Here is an 18,183-nt window from a genome sequence, read left to right as displayed (position 1 = left end):
CACGCGCGCACACAGACTTCTTGGCCAGCGTTGCCATCACACACCCGGGGAACGCCACCGAGGGGGCCAAGTACCTGCTCTCTGCGAGCTGTTGTGCTGTTCACTTCATCCTCCGTTGACAAGGAAACCAAATCGCACTTCATTTTTTTTTTTTCCAGGAAAAACCTTCCACTGCCATTATTTGAAAATCGATTTACGGGGAGGGGAGGAGGAGGAAGAAGGGATAATATAGATATAGATATCAGAATATCTATCATAAAATTATCTCGGTTTTTTTTTTAAACAAAAAAGTCAAATGTGCAAAAGTCATAGTTAATGTAAAGGAGGAAAAAAGCATTTGTTTAAAAATAATCCCATGAACTAGCTGCAAGAAAAGTTTCATGTTATCAACTGATATCAAAAACAGGAGGGGGAAAAAACGAAATATTTTTCACAGCCTTCCAAAAAGGTCATAAAAATGTAAAATTAATGTTTTTGCTCAGTGGTGCGCACCGAATTGCAAGACGACAAACTTGTGGCCACTGCTGGAAAATCTCACCTATACAAAAATGTAACCGGAAAAAGAGTATGTAAAAAAGAGTTAGAAACATGCTTTCTTATCATTACAAAGGGAAAAAATAGGCACCACAATTAACAACGCTTTTTCCATAAAACCAGTTGCACATTTTGCTGGACTTGAGAGCCGCTTGCATCGGGCACCGCTACCGCGGACTCCCAGACACAGCACCTTGTCTAGAGAACCATCGCATGCTAGGAAAACTTGATTTAGGAAAAGGCTTAAGACCATGCTTGCCAGGTTTCCCAAATACAAACAATAATCAAAGAAGTGGGAAGAAAAAAAGAAGAAGAAAAAAAAAACAAAAACAAAAAAAGAACAAAAAAGAAGAATAGGACAAGAATGCCACTGAGAAGGTACTCACCGAGCGGGAGTAAAATGTTGGAATAAAAATGAGATTTAGGAAAATACAGTATGGCGGTGGAAGAAGGAATGAAGCGCGTTTTTTTCTCAGTCTCTGCCTCGGGCACTGACACGTGACTCGGAGCCAGGCGGACTTGCAAGCGGCAGGGGTACCGCGGCTGCTGGGCGACCACGGAGCCTTCGAAGCCCTCTAAGTCGCTCCGGCGGGCACGGCGGTGGGAGCCCGGCTAGGCGGCCTCCTGGGCGAGCCGGGACTAGCAGGTGCCGCTCACGCTGGGCTGAGCGCACGCACACGCACACGCAGACGGGCAGGGCGCGGGCTAGCGGGGACCGCGCGGGGCGGGCCGGAGGCGCGCAGCTGCTGCCGCCGCCGCTGCTGCTGCTGGTACCGCCGTTGGTGCTGATGCTGCGGGCGCTCCGCCAGAAAGGGCAGTTTAGGGGTTTTCAGCAGAGGCCTCACAGGGTACACAACTTGCTGTCCACCTCAAAGTTGCCGCTTGCCACTTCCTTATTTTTCGGCTTTCATCTCCAGGTAGTTTCCTGCGGAGAGCTCCTGTCCTTTTCCTCTCCCCAAGTTTCACTCTTCAAGCCCGGTTTAAAACTCGATCGTTTTATTCATTTGATCTCGAAGTTCCTATTTCTTCTAAACTGCTTTGCCTATGTCACTTCCTCCTACTAGATCTGTTTCCCACCTTGTGGTTCACAAGGAACCTGGGTTCGTGCTAGGCGATATGGGGGGCGTTGCCACTGCAAAGCCAACGTCGATTCCTTTGGCTGTCTTGAGGCATTCCCCATTTGTAAAAGGAAAACAAAATATTTTATTTGGAGAAATCCCGTTCCAGGTTTTCTTTAGCTTGTTGCATGGTGCTGGGCGGGGGCGTGGACGTGTATAATTTATTCTTTCCTGGGCTTGGCATTGTTTGTTTTGTCTGCATGAACACCAGCTTCGACCTGTCTGGAAGGCTCTGCGGCTTCTTGCTCCAGGCAGGGGCCTTCCTGACTCCTGCAAGTTGTTTTCTCAGGCTGCAAGTCCACCGAGAGGAGAGAGGGAAACAAGTGAGTCCTTTGTGTGAGTGCTTGCCCGGCAGCAGGCACCTGGCGGACGGTCGAGAGGGGGAGACATGAGCCGCTCACCAGAAGACAACCCAGGCTTAGGCTAGAGCCAGGCAACTGAGCAGTGCTTTGGAAGGTGGAGGCCAAACAGGGAGTTCACCAAGCATCTGCTGTGGGATGCATGTCGCTGGAACAAAGATCCCATCAGTCAATCACTGACTGCTTTGGGATTCTTCCACTGCTGCCTGTTGCAGAATCAGCTTTCTGGGTTCTGCAACGCATTAATTTTTCTTCATCTTTCATGCAATATTCATATCAAAACCATTTCTCCCTGTTGCTTTGACTCCGAATTTCACAAAATTAATTGCCACGTCTTCGTTTTAAAATGATAATAAATACAGTTTCTTGGCTCTCACGTTGCTGTTTTGATCTTTCTCTCTCTCTTTCCAGTGTTGATGTTTAAGATAAAATGTGTGTGTAGGAAAGAAGCTAACCTGAACAGTTTTGACATTAAAGTATGCATTCAGTATAGAGAGCCTAGCAGCAAATTCTTCTTCAACATCCTGGGCAGAATTCACTGATGAAGTATCAATCCACAAATTAAACAAGTGCTGTTTAAAATAGCCATTAAAATCATTAAATGTTTATCACGGTGAACTGCCAGCTTGACCCACTTATTATACACACTTTCCAGAGTGGATTCGGGATGCTGACAGGGACAGATGGGTGCATTAGAGTGGATTCCAGAACTTCGGAAGCCATAAATTCTGTGCAGGAGTTACTGGATTTTCATATGGAGAATGCAGAGCAAACGTTGTGGTTTGTGCTAAGACCTTGTTCATCTTCATTATTCTTTTGTTTTATTTTGCTTCATTTTGTTTTTAGTAGATCCCTTCAAACATGGCTCTTTGCTTCCACATCTCATGAATTATGCTATCTCAACCTGAGTTTGTTAAAATTTCCAAATTTTCTATTACTTCAAAATATCCAGATCCAAATGCATTAAAGAGAAGTTAATTCTAATATGTATATTTTTCTTTCACTAATAGAGCTATCAGAGATATTGCAATGTGAGCAACTTCACTTTAAAAATGAGTTTTGGAACTTCAGATCAGGCCAGGCTATGTTTTGGTTTAGATAGGGGTATTTAAGAAGACCTTTGAAAAACAAGCTGTTTAGAATTGCACTGCAGTCATGGCTGTCAGCCAATCACAGTGATTGTCAGGCTTTTATTATTCAATAAAATGACTCCCCTTTATGTTTAATGCAGCTCTGCTGAGGAAAAGCAAGCCATCAATATCCTCCTTGCACTTCTTCCACTTACTTACATAATTGCAAACCAGTGCTTAAAATATTCCACTTCTGCTTATATCCAAGATGCTGTTCTTTCTTTTAGGTTGCACCAACACATTAAAAACAAGAGTAAACAAAATCATATTGAAAGACTAGCACTTACAAAGCAGAAGCTTTGCTTAATCCTTGTACAGTTCTGCAGCATAGGCATTATTAACCTCACTTTAAAGATTTAAGAAAACAAAGTCAGAGTTTAACTCCTTTGTGCAAGATTCTACTCTTGCACAGAAATAATGTGATTGGACCATACTTACATCTGATTTTACCCTAAAATATGGTACTTCAACAACCACATGAAGAAACTAACTCTTGAGAGCTATTGTTGATATCACTTAACAAAAACATACATTTCTTAAATTTAGAATATTCAAAGGATATTTGTGCAATTGGCTGAGTTGTAATGTTCACCCCAATAAAGAACTCAAACAGAATAAAGTACAAGTAAAATGGGTTTTAAAGGAAGAAAACCATCTCTAAAAATTTTGTAAGCAGGAAGCAAACAAAAAGAAATTATGCAAGAGATACGGTTCGGTAATTATGATCTTCTCGTGCCTTCACCAGTTAACATAGACTCTGGAAGTTTGAACAGAAGAATAACTTTTTCTGATTCTTTTCCGAAGTCAGTCACACAGCACATAAAAATATGAAGCATGCTTAATTTAAAAGGAGATCACTAAATGATGATACTAGAGGAAAAGTCTATTTTGAAACCTATGGTTTGCAATTTCAACTTCTTTGCCAGAAAATATTCATGACATATGAAATACTTATGGGTACAAACATGTGATTATAGTTAGAAATTATGTGCTCTATAATAACATGTCTTTGAATAGATATGTTTATATCCAGGGCTTTTGAATGAATTTTTAAAGAATTTTTGATTGATAATTTCACAATCTATTCTTTATAACTTTTTATTATTTTTCCACCATTGTTTGTTCTATTTCTACTAATATGTGTTTTAACTTTAGTGGTGTTGTATGTTTCCCAATATTCTTACTTAGAGCAACTACAGTACCAATAGCAAGGAAGTCATGAAATGTGTACCAGCTGCACAACAGAGCCAGGTAACTTGATATACATATATATTATAATACAGCATGGATAAAGAAAGACAGGAATAAGTACCATGATTTATGTGTAATTTAGTGATAAATATATTACTCTTCACATAAAATAGTTTATATAATTCAGAAACAATCAAATATAAAGGGAAATACACCAAATTATTAAGATTTATGTATTTATATATTAAATGAGTATGTCTATATCTAAGAAAGTACATAGGGGACAAATAATATGTATACAAATATCATTTCTTGAATGTATTTATTTTAATGGAATGCTTTGAGTGCAGTTCTTTGAGAAATTGGTCTATGAACTAGAATTATGCACACAAAAATACCCTGATAGTTTCTTTGTGGTGCACTTGAAAGAGAACAGGACACATCCAGCACTGCATTATTACTCATTGATCACTGACCTATAGCCATTTATTTTAATGTGGATATAAGATATGTCTCTTTACATATTTAGAAACTGGGAATTTTTCTAATTCTTGTTTTTCAGTTTTTCAGTGAAAATATAACCATCTTCAGGCTAAACATTGACATACAAAAAGTTCTAAATGCTAATAATATTAAGATAATTTTAAAATGCTTTAGTACAAATAAAGATAAGAAAATGAGAGGCCTTTGGCGGTCCAAGAGATGGGAAATTAATTTGAGGCAAAACAAAATATGATGGAGAAAGCTCATTAAGAAAACCACTCACAACTCAGTATTTCATTTTTCTGTTGCTTGATATATTTAACATGAAAAAATCATATGTTCCTGGTGTGGTGGCACACTCCCTTCATCCTATCACTCTAAGGCAGAGGCAGATAAATCTCTGTGAGTTTATGGACTGCCTGGAATAATAAAGAGTTCAAGGACAGTCTGGATTACAAAGAGAAGTCCTTGTACCAAAATCAGAGATAGATAGACACACACACACACACACACAAACACACACACACACACACACACACACACACAGAGAGAGAGAGAGAGAGAGAGAGATAGAGAGAGAGAGAGAGATTTATCATTAGAAACTGAAGTTTCTGCAAGACTTATGACTGTTAGACTCAGGAGGTTACAGAAAGGGACTTCCCTTACCGGCAGAGAAGTCTGGTGAGGGCCACCTTCTGTGGCAATGTTCTTGCCAGGAATACTCTGAGAAAGTAAAGGTGTTGATGAGAAGAAAGATTTCTTCTTTATACTTATGATATTGTCCAATATATCCAATATTTTCTCAATCTCAGTGATAAGAAGGGCTCTCGAGTACAAATATTTCTTTTAAGGATGTATTTCCTTTGAAAATGGCAAGTTTGGGGTTCATTTTCAGTTATGTAAACCACTGAAGGCTGGGGAAGTTCACACCTGAACTGTTAACAGTATGATAGTTACGTTTTATCTCCACCACTTATTTCACCCTAAAGATGAAAAAAGTGAGAGTCAGTGAAACAAAGTGGCCAAGGAGCTGGAAGCAACGGAGCATAGACTCAAGACCGCAAGGCAGCACAATCCGGTGGATAGAGAATGCACTTGACCTGACTCTTTGTATCTGCATCCTGAGAAATACACATTAATGTCCTGTGCTTAGGTTCCCTCATCCAATAAAAAGAAAAATAATAAAAACCACAGAGTGCCATGAAGTTAGTGCATGTAGTGTGCTTTCAGCAGTTCCAGCTACAGACTGGGCTTTGGTTATTCTTTCACGCGGTCTTACCCTGTTTTGCACATAAAACCCAACTCACCCTAGGTAGGAGCTGTTCAGAGCTGTAAAAACATTCTGAGCAGCTTCCATTATTCTGAAAGTGCTTCAGCCAATGGGCCATTTGGTAGACAATATGTGTCTTTGCACTGAAGAGGCACAGTGAATGCTGGGACTTGTGCCAGTTAATGACGAGAGAAAAAGAAGACAGGAAATAAGGACGAGTCAGAAGGAGACAAGACTGTAATATGAGAAGCACTGGACAGATTGGGTTTACACGGACGAGTCTTGAACAGACATGCGACAGGAGTACCTTAGAAACACACTGCAGACTTTACGGCTTGCTGTTGTGCCGAGTCTGAACAGTGCCCAAACCGGTACAGAACATTTCCGGCTAAAGAGAAGGAAACTCTACCTTTGGAATTAACATTAATTTTAAGAATAAAACCAGAAAGGGTTCTTTTTGCTTGTGTCTAAAACTCAAGAGATTTGTTGTTCTCAACAAGCCAGCCAGATATCATTGTAAAATTAAAATCTTAAAAACTGATGTTTTACTCTTTTTTCCCAAGGCCTTAATGTGGCTACTTTACAAGGCACAATATATTGTAGCAATTATTCTCCTGTGTTGGTTTCTTGTTTCCTGGTTTAACTTCATAAACTATGAATTAAGTGAGGACACAGGTTTTAACTATCAGCATTAACTTACTTAGATTATAGCATGTTTTATCTGTGAATGAAGGACAATTCTTCTGTTTTAGGATTCTAGCATGCAAGAGCTGAATCCCAGCATCAATTCATCATTCTCATGTTTGTGGAGCCATAAAGCAGAGTCTCTATTACTTTCATGGAGTGTAATATTTGGGTGAATTTCATTTATATAAATCTTATATCTTAAAACAAAATTCTTTCTCATGCAATGAAATTAAGATATTTTCAAAAGTTAGATAAATATATAGAACAATTTCATATATATGGCCTGAAATAATCTTTTCTGCAAGTGTTTGTAATTTGCATCTTTTGTATGAACACAAGACATATGGGCAAAATAAAAGAGTATACTATTTGGCATGTGCAGATATGTAGTCCACCCTTTATTTATTGATTTCATTGAAATCACATATGAGTTGTGTTTATATACTTATATGTTTCATATTTCTAATTTCTTCTAATAATCTTAACTCCACATACTCACTTAAAATTTATGCAAATTAAATCTTCCCTTACATACTTAGGGTATGTGTGTGTTTTGGAAGATGACATGCTAATACATTTACTGCTGACTTATATTTTTGATAATATATAATTGCTAAAAAAAAGGTACAGGTGGCATATACGTATGGATATATTTTTCTCTTGGTTTCAAGTTGTAAAAATCTGAAAAGATCATAGCCCTCGGTGTTTGGCTTCAGGACAGCAAATTATTTGTTGTTTTATTAATTTAAAGCTCTAGAGAGAACCAGAGCAAAGATCAAACACAAGCTTTCCACATAATGTATAATGAACTTCTAGTAAGCCAGAGGGCAAAATATGAATATCTCAAATGTTAAACTTAAAAGTATGCATCTACTCCTGTCCAGTTTCACATCCCACCAAGGCAATCCTTCATTTGTTGTAAACACTCACACCTGAATGAGTCTGATTGTTTGAGACATACTTATTTACAAAAATTTGATATACATCAGTATTTTTGATTTTCCAAAAGTTTAAAATATATATGCACATATAAACCTATACATATGTATGGATGTATGCATGTATGTATGTGTGTGTATGTTGTGTGTGTATATGTGGTACAGATTTAATTAATAGTCTTAAGTCAATAGCATTTAGGTCACAGTATTTTAAGTTTAAAGTTTGTCTAAGAATTTGCATTAGTTTCTGTAGCATGGTCCCTTGTATCACACCATGACTTAAGTGAGACTTACAACATATTTTTCATAAACAAAACCAAAACCAGTTGACATGATATTGAGTTGTCAAGTTTAACACTCAAATCATGAAGTAGATTTAAGGACAGAGTCTTAACATATGAACAATAGACTTAACATTTGCAATCTGTTCATTAATATCAAACAACCTGGGTATAATTTTAAAATTTGATAAAAATGCTCATGATATTTTGAAAAACTATTGTGTACTAGAGAAATGTTATCTAAAGCATGTCGACATACCTTAATATTTCAGAATTATCTGTAAATACAAAAAATTAATCTACTTTATCTTGTTTTTAAAAGGTGGCAAGTTACAATAAATAATTGCATATTGTCATTAATACAGTTTCAATCCCATGACTGAAAAAATGCTCAAAAAAGCTTGCCATTTCAATTGTCAATCACTCCTCTTAAATTCATGTTTGTGTTTTCTTATTTAAATCTAACATATATACTACAGTAGAATTAGCATATGCCACATAAAAATATTCTCAAAATTTTCAATTACATTGTAAATATAACCTTAATGTTTATTAATTCTTTTTTCTTAATTTTTAAAACATAATCTTAAATTATTGCTTTTTTAATAAAACAAAAACATCACGAACGATTTACAGGAACACACCACATTGTGTTTTTTTCCAAAGATTAAATTTATTTCTGGACTTTTCTTGACTAGACAACATTAACTTTATTCTTTTGCAGAGATCCAAAGACGTTTATTTTAAATCCCTGAAATTCCTGATCTTTTGATGAAGTTTATTTTAAATCCCTGAAATTCCTGATCTTTTGATTTATGTCTTCCAGTTATTTTCTGTGATGTTTTTCCATTAAGTTAATGAGCTACTATTATATCTCCAGGTAGAAAAGGCATTTCTGCAGGTTTCACTTCTCTTCTCTCGCTCCAAATCCTGTAGGGTTAGTTTTTGTGAGCCTGGAGTAAAGTTCATGAATCCCTACATATTTGTAAATATCAGACATTCAGGTAAGCTCTTTTGATGTTCTAGCTCATGGTTTAAGTCTTTGACAGGTACCTGTAGTTCTGATAAAGTTGCTCTATAAACATCTGTCTGCTTTAGATGTTTGACAATCAGCCAGTAGAAATGTCATTGTGAGAATTCAGAGTTTGATATATGTACAGCACTGGAACGAAGAGGCTGTTCACTTCCTCAAACTGATAGGGTATGAGGTAGTCATTTTCATACAAAAATCATTTGTCTAAGTAATATATAAATTGAATAGCCTTAAAATATAACAGAAAAGTAACAATTTTTTAAAAAGCCTTTCCAATAATCAGAAAAAAATTGTACTTTTAAAAATTTTAATTGACAGTTTATATTTATTTATATGTATGGGTTACAGTGTGCTGTTTCAATATGTACATTGTAGACTTACCACATGAGGAAAAGCAACACTGATTTTTAAACAGAATCATAATTTTAAGTATTTGTCAGAATGGTCAATTCAAAACACTCCTAGAACTATTTAAATCCATGTCACTCTCAAATGCCAATAGTAGTGATATTTTGTTTCTAATCTAGCAAATAAAGCATGCCTGAAGATCAAAGTGAAGAGCAAAGCCACTAGTTAACCAGGCAGTGGTGGCTCACGCCTTTAATCTCAGCCCTTGGGAGATAGAGACAGACAGATCTCTGTGAGTTCAATACCCCTCTGGTCTACACAAGATTGAATCTGCCTAAAAGAAAGCAACTCACACAAAGGTGATCCCAGCACTTGGGATCACAAGCCTTTAATTCCAGCACTAGGGAAGTAGAGACAGAAGTGATATGGTTTGGCAGAGAGAGGAATATAAGGCAGAAGGATGCGATCTGAGGGTTCGTTCTGAGATGGTAGTCTGAGGTTTCCTAGAGATAGATTTAGTTTTATGATTCATAGAGACAGTTTTAGCCCTCTGGTCTAAGCTTTGGTAAAGGATTCTCTAGTGGTTGAGTGTTCTGCTTCTCTGATCTTTCAACATTAACCCCTATATCTGTCTCCAAGATTTTATTATTAAGAACAATTGGAATTCATGCTACAGACATTAGTTATATGCTTTTCAGGGACAGATAGGAGCTATGCTGAGGTTCAAACTTACCCTAATGCATGCTAAGAAAATCATTCTTGGACATTTGAGAGTGCGGCACTCTATCCCTCTGTTATATTATTTATAAAATAACATTCTCTTATTTATACAAGAATCCTGACCAATAGCACCTAGCAGTACTAAGAAGCTCTTAAAAATATGTTTTTTATCTCAATCTCCATCTATCATCGGATGAAGGTTTCCTCTGGTCCTGACTTCCTTGCTCACTTTCTACCTCCTTCTGCTTGTCATTTGGACCTAGGGAGTTAAGTCCTGTGTTCCAATGTGGGTCTCTGTCTCTATCTCCATCCATCGCCAGATGAAGGTTCTATGGTGATATACAAAAATATTCATCAGTATGATTATGGGCCAAGGCCAGTTCAGGCACCCTCTCTTCTGCTGCCCAGGGAACAATCTGGGGACCTCTCCTTGGACCTGGGAACCCCTCTAGAATCAAGTCTCTTGCAAACCCTAAAATGTCTCCCTTAGTTGAGATATTTACTTCCCTGGTCCCATATCCATCCTTCCTCCTTCCCTCCTATTACGTTCCCCCAAGCTATCCCCCATCCTCCCTTTTCTCCCTTCTCACTAACCATCTCCCCTTACTTCCACCCCCCAACTCCCGTGCACCCAAGTTTGCCTGGCAATCTTTTCTACGATAGACGATAGATGGAGATTGAGACAGAGACCCACATTGGAGCATTGGACTGAGTCCCCAAGGTCCAAATGAGGAGCAGAAGGAGGGAGAACATGAACAAGGAAGTCAGGACCTCGAGAGGTGCGTTCACCCACTGATACAAGGGGACTGATCTAATGAGAGCTCACCAAGGCCAGCTGAACTGGGACTGAACGAGCATGTGATCAAACCAGATTCTCTGAATGTGGTTGACATGGGGGCTGTCTGAGAAGGCATTGATTTCGTGTGCATGTACTGGCTTTTTGGGATCTTAGTCTGTTTGGATGCTCACCTTCCTAGACCTGGAGGGAGGGGGGAAGAACTTGAACTTCCCACAGGGCAGGAAACCCTGACTGCTCTTAGGACTGGAGAGGGAGAAGAAGAGGGAGTGAGGGGAGTGGGAGGGTGTTGGGAGGAGGGGAGGAAATGGAAATTTTTATAAATTAATAAAAAAAGAATAAAACATGGTTGGGAAGTGGGCTGGAGGGCAACAGGTGGGGGGCAGAAGGAGAGGTGGGAAGAGAACTGTGGATAGAATGTAAAATAAATTTAAAAATGAATTAAAATTTTAAAAAAGAAAAAAATATGTTTTTATTTATTGAGAATTTTATACATTTATACAACGTATTCTGATTAAATTCACCCCCAACCCTCTTCCTCTAAATTCTCCAAAACCTACCTTATGTTCCCCTCCTTCTTGTTATTTCTATTGTTCATGACGCACTCAGCTCCATTCGTTATATTTTCATGAGTTTATAGGATCAACCACTAAAGGATAGACAACATACCAACAACCACAATCCTTTAAATCAGTGGCTCTCAACCTCTGGGTGTCAAGACACTTCACATTGGTCACTTTAGATCACTGGAAAAGACAGGTATTACACTACGATTCAAAACAATAGCAAAATTACAGATATGCAATAGCAACAAAAACAGTTTTATTGCTGGGGTCACCACAACATGGGAAGCTCTATTAAAGGGTCACAGCATTAGGAAGATTGAGAACTACTACTTTGGATGGAGAAAGGGGTAGGGGGAATTTATGTAGTTATAATCCTAAAAATATAAAAGTATGTAAAAATGTGATTCGCTTTCCTGCAGAAGCTGTCAGCTGTGGAAAGCTCTTCATCAAGCAGCGGGCCCTTGTGAGATTCTCACTGTGCTATGCCTGAATGCTGACTAAGTCAATCTTGTGCCAGCAACCACAGATGATTTGACGTCATGAGTGAACCGACGGTGGCATTTCCAAAGGACACTGTTTCACAGCAGTCTTCCTAACATCTGGCATTCATAAGTTTTCTGCCTTTACTTCTCCAATTCTCCCTGAGCCATGTTGGAGATTAAAATAGATGCTCTTGTTAGGGCTTAGTACCCTGTAGTCTCTTATTCTTTGCACTAGGACCAGTTGTAATTCCTAATAATAATAATCTTGCACTGCCAAAAGAAACTTCTCTGATAATGGTTGAGAACTGTAATAATGTATGAGTATAAAAAAAAAAGTATTTAAAGGGAAGTTTAATATGTGTCTGCTTGGTACAATAATAAAGCAGGTTTTCCTTCAGAGAGTATGATGTCATTAGTCATAGCTGTTTGGCCAGGCATGAATTTTCTCTTGATATGCAGACCTTAAATCCAAACAGTAAGCTATTGGTTACTCTCACAATTGTCATACCAACATTCCACCAATAATTACATCTTGCTGATTGTTAGCTTACAAAGTTCACAATTACCCTGTTGATGACTTTCTTCTCTATCAATTTTCATAGCACTTTCTCCCACTGTGAAAGCAATACAGCAAGGAAGAAACATCCAGGTCAGTTGCCATCTTAATTTTTCTACAATCTGTGACTAAAGTATAGATTCTCTTCTGCTGGGGGAACACTTTCAGCCTTTAAGATACCTAGTACCCTAGTGGGTACTAGAGTGTGGTCCCTTATACAATAAATGCAGATGTAAAGTTTGCATTCTCTCTCTCTCTCTCTCTCTCTCTCTCTCTCTTCCTCCATCTCTCTTTCTTTTTCTCTCTCTTTCTCTTTTAGCTGCTGGAATTGGTTTATGTTTCCTGCCTGTGAAGAGGACTATGATCTGAGAGTCTACCCCTAAATAAAGAACCCATTGTTGTACTCAATTCTGCCCTGGTGTAGCCTCTGTCTACAGAATAGTGCCCAACCAATGTTTGAGGCTGATACCCACTACCTACTTTGGGTCTAGGTGCTTGTGTGCCCACTCATGGTCAGAAGGAAAGTAACTGAGACCATGCCCACAGCTCAGCACTCCCTACCTGAGCAGGGTGTGGGACCGGGTTTGCTAGGCCTGTATAGGCAAGAGAGTATGGCAGATTCCCTCTGTCATACACAGAGATATTTGCAAGCTACACAGTGCACTGCAAGGCAGATTTAGCTCTTACTAAGATTAAAAATGGTTTAAAATGCTGCACAGAGCTAACCAGAGTTGAGGTGATGAGATCGGCTCTCACCTGACAGTCCCAGAGCTGGGAATGATCTACCTCCACCATATTGAAAGCCTCAGAGAGGTGGAGTCAGAATCCACGCCACTGTGACCAAGTTGCCTACCATTTTAAAACCACTTCATGTCAGAAAATTATTGCAGATATGTAATAAAGACAGATTCAGATAAGAAAGACCTCTAAATGGGCCCACAGTGTTGAATTAATCACATAGACTTTGGAGAGAGAAGAAAAAGAGTAGAGACAGTAAAAATAATATAAAAGTGTACAGACAATCATAGATTAAATGAGTAAAGATCATAAATAAATATTAAACTTGTAGAAAAGGTAATAGAGTAAGAAAATAAGCCATGCAAAGATGGAACATACAAAGAGAGTCTGGATTATATACATTATTGTGTTTTCTTTGAATTCTTAGACGACAGAGAGATATTTGATTATGGGGGATGCTAATATAAACCAATATATATATTTTAAAGGTATCTTGACTTCAAAATTTGGGTCTAAGTATATTTTGCTTTGGAAAAGAGGTTCTTCTTTTGTTTCCACAAAGGATGAGAACCAGAAGATTCCTTCCAGACTAATGTGGTTTTATTAACCAAGACCCACTGAAAATTCTCTGTGAACTCCAAAATTACTTTTCCCAACCCAAAAGCAGGAAGCAGTTTGGAGAGAACTATACCCAAATTCCCAACTATTGTTTATAAATGTTTGTTTACACTTTAAGGGGGATAGGCTATAGAGATAAATACTTTACATTTATATGTATCTTGGTTTATTGATAAAAAATATGCGGTCAATTTTGTTATATGTATATTTCTGCTCTTGATTAAGGTATTATGCTTGTGCAGCTCTTTTAACAATGCAATGTATAATTAAGAAATACAGGCTAATATCCATTTATAATTGTCAAGCTTGCAGTCATGTTAGTTAGGTTTTCTAGATGTACAGAGATCCATTTCAGATGGATAGGTATCCTTCAACCCTTTTAAACATTTACAGAATATGACATCTAAATGTTTTAAAAACATAGTACATTTCTCAACAATGAGACACATTTACATCAAGGGCTGATGGTCTTCGAAGAGGCTTCTTATGAAGTTGGTTAGCCATTTGGACAAGAAACTGATCTTGCCTGGACTGCTTGATGGTATGCTGTATGAACTGGATGTGTAGAACCCACAGAAAAATGACTGCTAAAGTTGTCTAAAAAAGATGAGACAGTCCTTTAGGGTTTCTGCTTCATGAAAGAGTCTTCCAGACATTCTGCAGGACACAGAAAAGAGTAATTGACAATACATGAACAATTTTCTTTGAAATTTCCTGCTTCGTGGAAAAGTCTTCTGGATACTATGCACCTGTAGGCTAAATATTGGAGACCCAGTGTTACAGAAGAACTTTGGGTCTCTGTCCAGGCAGCAAGATGTCTCTACCAATTCTAGAGTTTTGGAAGTTGCTAACAATGAAATTCCTGTTAACTTAGGCAATGTTATATCCATCTGGGGTCCTTGTGGAGTTGAAGAACAGGAAGTCATAGTTATAATTTTCCTTAGTTATGATAAAAGACAGAATGGATATAAAACTTAGACTCACAAAGATAGGATAAATGATAGAGTATTTTCCTTAATTTGCCAAATGTAAATGGACTAAATATTGTAACTATAATTCTTTTCTGATAACTGCTTTATTATATGTAATTTTACTATGTTAAAGTTAAAATCTTCCTCTTTATTGGAACAGAAAAGGGGAGATGGTGTGGGAAATCCTTCTGTATATATGTTGCTTTTATTGGTTAATAAATAAATCTGTTTTGGCCAGGAACAAGGCAAACCAGAGTAAGGCAGGAATTCCAAGAAGATAAATGAGAAAAGAAGTCGGAGTCAGAGAGATGCCATGTAGTTGCAGAAGGTGACAGATAACAGAACTTTACCTGGTAAGCCACAACCTTGTGGCGATACACAGAATAATAGAAATGAGTTAATTTAAGATGTTAGAGCTATCTAGGAATACAATAGAGTCACTGGCCAAGCAATGTTGTAATTAAAATATTTTCTGTGTGATTATTTCAGTTCTGGGAAGCTGGGAAACAAACAAGTAGCATCTGACTACACTGTTCAATGATAGCATCTTATCCCCTAGATAATCACTAAAAAGTAGATTGTTTTATAATCATTACTAATTTTAATTCTTTATTTACTTATTGCTTATTTCTTTCTTGATGTGGGAAAAGTCTCAGAATTGAGCTTTACTATAGACATAAAATATTTTCTATATAATTCACTCAGTGCTGGAAAAACAAGGAGGAGTCAATTTGCTCTTACCAGTCCCTGCCTCTTGGGAAAGTGTGTGCTTTCCAGCCATGTGAGTATTGAAAGGTCCAAAATATGCTTCAGTCTTTGCTTTTTCATTTCTTCACAGGGATACTGTTTTCTTCATTTCTCTCTGCCTCAATTACTTTTTGCTCTCTCAGTATAAGATCATATTTCCTAATTATGGCAGCAAAAAGCTAGAATTTGTAGAGTAATCTGAAGTTTTGAAAGGGAGGATGAAGTATAAAGAACAAATGTGAGTATGTAGAGAAAGCACGGGTAAAAAATAAAGCTTGTTTGATAGATTCAAATGAAAATTTCTATGATATAATTGGATATACCTATGGTTCACAAGAGTTATCTAGAAAGGCCTACTAAACCATATGGCATAGTTACTATTAATATCCTCGTTTCCTGGGGAGAATAATGCATCGTGAAGTGATGCCACTTGTCCACAGTTAAGCACCATCTGTAGTGTTGCACCAAGATCTTTGTTTTTTTCCATAAGATAGCAGCAAGAAGAAGTAGTTTCAGAAAGACAATGGAAACTAGGGCAGTTTTGATGAAAGAGGAGTATTCAGAAGAGACAAATGTTGCTAGGTGTTCAAGGAAGAGAAAATATCTTATGCTGAAGAAGATAATACAAGAAAAAACACACACTAGGATGATGTTTAAAATATCTGAAGGTTGAAAGTACATCTGAGGACATCTGTAGCTATGCAGAAATGTAGTACCTCTAGCACATTTACCAGAATACATCTCATGTGTGCTATGATATAGCTAAAGGGACAGATGAAATGACTTAGGAGCTGATTTTGGAATATTGCGGAGAATAAAATTTGATGGCACTTGCTCCCTAGATTAAGACAGGAAATATTACTTAAAAATGGACAGGTTTTGAAACAAATTTATTTTGTACCTTGCTTAGAAAAAGTTATTAAGAGGATTTGGGAATACATTGCGTTGGCAGTGACAGGAAGATATAAAAACAGAGTTGTTTAGTTGGTAACAAGAACTTAACTAATTTCCCAGTTGTCCTTTTAGAGTCTTGAGAGCAATTGGCATAGATTTTGTGAGTTGAAAGCACTTTGGATGGATGAGCTCTGCAGAGGAAATACCTGGAGGGAGCACAGAGCCTGATGTGTCCTGAGTCCAGTGCTAAATAAAAAGGGAGGGGGGAGAAGAGGAAGTGTGAAATGAGTTCTCAGAGATTGTTATTTCAGCGCATGCATATATTACGAGACCATTAGTTAGAATGTGATCAGTGAACAGCCTAAGTAGAAAAATTGTATTTTCATAGATCCTTGATTATAGCAAGAATATTTTCATAATATGTCTATATAAATATGATTCCCCTATTCCTGAAAAGTTTTACTAAATAAATACATCTTTTACTTGACACTGTCTTGAAATTTTAAAATGTTGTCTTATTGATAATTGAAAGCTTCTGTTTATAGTTTGTAAATACTTTATCTTCCTAAAGAAGAGTTTGTTATTATCCTTCAATATGATGAGTTTACGTAAAGAAAAAGGAGACTGTAGCATTTGGGAAATTAAAGATATGTTAATAAATTATTCAGGCCTTGAATAGTAAGAAATGAACACCAATGCTAACGTCACAGGACTGAGCTTCACTGTTTACTTCCTCAGTTTTCTGCTCTGCAAATGTCTAAGAGTAATAGAGAGAGAAATTGAGATATCTGCTGCATACATAGTTTATACTGTCTACATTTATAATGTGGGCAGGGATAAGGAATTATAATTATCATGAAACATTTTTAAACAGGTTCAGGAAAAATTAGTCATAAGGAAGACAATTCTGAGATGCTTATGAAGGCTATGGAGTTGTCCCTTGTGATGGGCTTTGTCAGGCAGAACTAATTATCTGTGGATGATAAGAGAAAATATGGTGAAAAACAGCAGCCATTTCCCATGGTGGGAGTATCTATTTAAAACCCAACAACTCCCTTAACCATGAGATAATTGAAACAGTACCAAAGCCAGCGTGAATAATAAGGCATGCACTGTCTTTCTTAGAAAGTAACATGGACAGCTTGCAAAATTAGCTTCAAATGCATTCCAGAAATAGCACATATTGACCAGAGTGGTGACACAGAGCTATAACATCGCATACCTGGGGGTTTTAGGCATTCCTGGGCTACCAAATAAGACCTGGTTTAAAAAATCAAAAATAAAAACATAAGTACCAAGAAAGAGTAAATTGTATTTGCAAATGATCCAGTTCCTTCAATCAGAGTATCAGAAGAAGTACTAAATGCACCCAACGAAAACCTTAATTTATCTAAGTTTGCAAATAATTAAATTATGTCTTTAAACTTTGTAAGTTGGGAGTTTTAAAATATTAATATAAGTATTAAGGCATTTTCATAGCTTTGTACATACAATCAGTAGTCAAAACTCAGTTTTGTTTAGGTCAGTGAATATTTATTTTGAACTACAAGAGATAATATATGATGTCTTTATTATTGTAACAAAACCTTAAAGCTCTATCAAAATCAGTGGATATTTGCTCTCAGGTTCAGATAAAAACAACATTTTTTTTGCTGCAATTCTGTTTAACAGTGTTGGGTCCCACCTTCTCCACTTCCCAAAGAGGGATACATCATAAGAAGTC

At 37.3% G+C, this 18,183-nt stretch overlaps 1 protein-coding gene across 4 annotated transcripts in view; it reads right to left on the bottom strand.

The window, feature by feature from the left end:
• The window catches only part of Ralyl (RALY RNA binding protein like), a 758,034-nt gene extending 756,819 nt beyond the window's left edge, over positions 1–1,215 (bottom strand). The window contains exons 1-2 of one of the 4 annotated variants that reach the window (XM_085677394.2): positions 921–1,215; positions 75–171 (exon numbers count right to left, since the gene is read on the bottom strand). The gene's annotated coding sequence lies outside the window, so the exon portion shown is untranslated. The remainder of the gene's footprint in view (positions 1–74; positions 172–920) is intronic. The other 3 variants (XM_048420264.3, XM_048420263.3, XM_048420267.3) reach the window with 3 other exon arrangements.
• Positions 1,216–18,183: the final 16,968 nt, after the last annotated feature.

The sequence above is a fragment of the Myodes glareolus genome, chromosome 16, assembly GCF_982192425.1.
Source record: "Myodes glareolus chromosome 16, mMyoGla1.1, whole genome shotgun sequence".
Classification (NCBI taxonomy): Eukaryota; Metazoa; Chordata; class Mammalia; order Rodentia; family Cricetidae; genus Myodes; species Myodes glareolus.
This window is presented reverse-complemented; position numbering and strand designations above follow the sequence as displayed.